The sequence below is a fragment of the Lactuca virosa genome, chromosome 1 (genome assembly GCF_052849685.1).
Source record: "Lactuca virosa cultivar CGN04683 chromosome 1, Lactuca_virosa_CGN04683_v6, whole genome shotgun sequence".
In the NCBI taxonomy this organism is placed as follows: Eukaryota; Viridiplantae; Streptophyta; class Magnoliopsida; order Asterales; family Asteraceae; genus Lactuca; species Lactuca virosa.
The window spans coordinates 319,037,345-319,040,351 of NC_136426.1; the positions used below are offsets into that span (position 1 = coordinate 319,037,345).

The window sequence follows — 3,007 nt, forward strand, 5'->3', positions numbered from 1 at the left end:
GGAAAATAAGAACATGGGGAAAAATAAAAACATAGCAACTTTTGCTATGTATAGCTTCAGAACATGCGAAAATATATTACTCTTTTTTCCTCCTTTTTTTATTTCTTTCTTCAAGCTTGAGAATGCAGTATTAAGAACCACTCCAAAAAAGACCTTGTTTATCGGGAAAAAAACACACACACAACTTTAGGCATGTTTGGTTCGTGGATTCCAGAATCAAACAATTAGAATCAAACATAATTGGAATTTAAGGCGTATTTGGTTGCCAAAAAGACTAAATTCAATTACCTCCTATTCTTAAAATTCTTAATGAATTTTACTATTCCTAGAAAGGTCGTCAGAAAGAATTCCATTTCATTCTTCTATTAGTAAAGACCAAAATACCTTTCATTATATACATTGAAATTAATAAAAATAAGAAACCTAATTATAAGTGAGTTTAAAATTTAATCGATTTCTATTATTAAGTTTCGTTTCGACTCTGCCAACAAAATATGCGACATTACAGTTCCTTCGTATTCCAATTCCCTCCTATTACAATTCCTTAAAAAAATTATTACTTTCAATAACATTAAGCTAACCACATACTCCCTTTATGTGTGAAAAAAGAAAAGCGGATCTTCATATTAGGCCATGAATTAAGGTCATGTGTATAACCCGTGTATAACCCGAGTAATCCGCACGCATGCAGGGTCCAAAACTCTCTCCACCCACATGACTTAATTTTCAAATAAAGAGTTTTATTTCTATTCCCTGTGTAAACTACTTTTCGCATGCACCCTGCATTTTGTCATACCAATAAAGAGGTAAGAATTTATAAATGAGGTTTCTGGTTCAAGCATAAACATTGCTTTGGGACATAGTGATTTACCTCTCCCATGTTTGACTATTGGATAAGTTGGTGGGGTGCCTTTAGGTAGCGTTTTACCCTTTTATTTCCACGTGTAGGTCAACCGTCATGATAAATTTCATGAGTTTCTATCCAATAATGAATGCATATATCTAAGGAGTACCCTAATTATAAAGGTTACAATACACTTGTCATTGTTCAAAAGCCACGTTTAAAAGAATGTCTAACACCGACAATGTAAAGAAATAAATATCTTAAATTAACGAAAAAAAAAAGTTTGAGACGATAAACTAGATCAAATATTCGGAAAACAATAGGCAATCTACATTATAATCTCAAATTGTACCTCATTTCTTTGGGAATCCTGCCGTACAAACTGTACCTTGTTTGTTGGCCAGTCCCACGGTATCGATTGTACCTTGTTTTTTGGCCAATCGTGTGGTGTCTCGTATGAGTTTTTCACTTTGAGATCAATCAAGCTAAATATTTTGCTTCAGAATGAATTCCCTGCAGCCATACTTGAGCTACCAAAGTTGAAAATTCTTGATGAGATATCCAATACCAACCTCACTGGTTCCTTTCTTAAATTCCGTAACAACTTACTTGAACATGTGGATCTAGCTTACACAAGTTTCTTTGGGGTTGTACCAGAATCCATAAGCAACCAAAGCCATTTGATACCATTGGGTCTTACCCGGTGCTCGGTGCTCTTTCTCGAGGTGCTTCAAAGTTCACTAAGTGCAACTGCCAACCGGCTCCCTTAGGTCTTGCTTTGATCATAACAAATTCAAAAAGGAACGTTTGCCCAATTGTCTTAGCAAGCTTACTAAACTTAACGAAATGTATGTACAAGGTAAAAGGTTGGTTACCAATAGCTAACAGGATAAACAACACCCAATGATATGTGAAGTGAAATCCCTTCGAGTGTCGGATTTGTCTTCTAATATGAGTGGAACCCTTCCTTCTGTTTCGGCAGCTTAAGCAATTCTCGTTGTTGGTTTTGAATATGAGACAAAATGACTTTCATGGCATGATGATGAATGTATTTATTTATAGAAGCATATATTGCGCGTGACAGAGCTTTGTGTAAGGACCAATAATATATCCTATGTTTTAGGTTGCTTATAGATTTCAGTACAATCCCAAAGAAACCTGTCTAAGTTTAAATTAACATGTTCAAGTAGGTTGTTACAAAATTCAGGAAAGGAACCCTTGAGGTTAGCATTTGATGTCACATTAAAAATTTCCAATTTTGGTAGCTCAGTATGGCTGCAAGGGAATTGATTCTGAAGTAAACGATTTTTTAGCTTGATTGGCATCAAAGCAGAAAATATACAGAATTGGTAGCTCAATCATCGCTGCAGGGAACTGAAATAACACAATTGTTAAAGTTCTGTAAAAGCATGTTCATCGAGTTCAAGGTGATAAAGTTAAAAACGAATATGTTCATCAATCTAAACAACATAATTTGTTAAGTTCCCATATTTTACAATACGACGGCCAGGTTTCCTCTCACCTTTTGTTTCATTCTAATCATATTTTACAATAATTATACAATTATACCATCGATTACTGGATTTATGTATCCAATACATATATACATCAAGATCAAAGAAGGTCAAAAACAAATATGTATCAAGATTACCTTAAAATTTCACCGAAATCATCATCAAATTTTAGCCAAATCGAATCATGATACTCTCACCACTGTTTTGTTCGACTTTTGTTTTGGACGTATAGTTGATTCTTGAGCCGACCCTATCCTCCCATTTTTATTTTTTGATGGGGCGAGTAAAATATCTCTTTGTCGCTCTTATATATTTATTTACAACTTGCACCTTCAAGATTTAAGTACTTGGCAAAAGAAACAACTCTACCCTGAATTATTTCACTAATATATATTCTTTTTTTCGAAAATAAAAAAATATTTACAAAAATCACCATATATTTATTGAGATCGCAAATCATCCAATTTTTTTCATAAGTTTAAAGCGAGGTCCCATTAATATGTAGTTTGCTCTAATTTGTACTAAACATTTATAAATAGTTCTTTTCCGTTAAAAATCTGTAACATTCCGATGTTCAGGTATTTCTAAATTCATCCCTATAAATTTTTATATGACATTTTCGTCCCTAAGTCTAAAAGAATGTGCCTTG

At 33.6% G+C, this 3,007-nt stretch overlaps 1 long non-coding RNA gene across 2 annotated transcripts; it reads right to left on the minus strand.

Moving 5' to 3' along the window:
- Positions 1 to 434: 434 nt before the first annotated feature.
- LOC145168413 (uncharacterized) lies at positions 435 to 2,632 on the minus strand. 2 transcript variants are annotated; one of them, XR_013741861.1, is made up of 4 exons: positions 2,496 to 2,632; positions 1,197 to 2,218; positions 872 to 1,014; positions 435 to 780 (listed from the first exon to the last, which is right to left on the minus strand). It is a non-coding gene; the product is annotated as an uncharacterized LOC145168413 (long non-coding RNA). The 2 variants fall into 2 exon arrangements; XR_013741858.1 differs by having other exon boundaries at positions 872 to 2,218.
- Between the last annotated feature and the right edge of the window lie 375 nt (positions 2,633 to 3,007).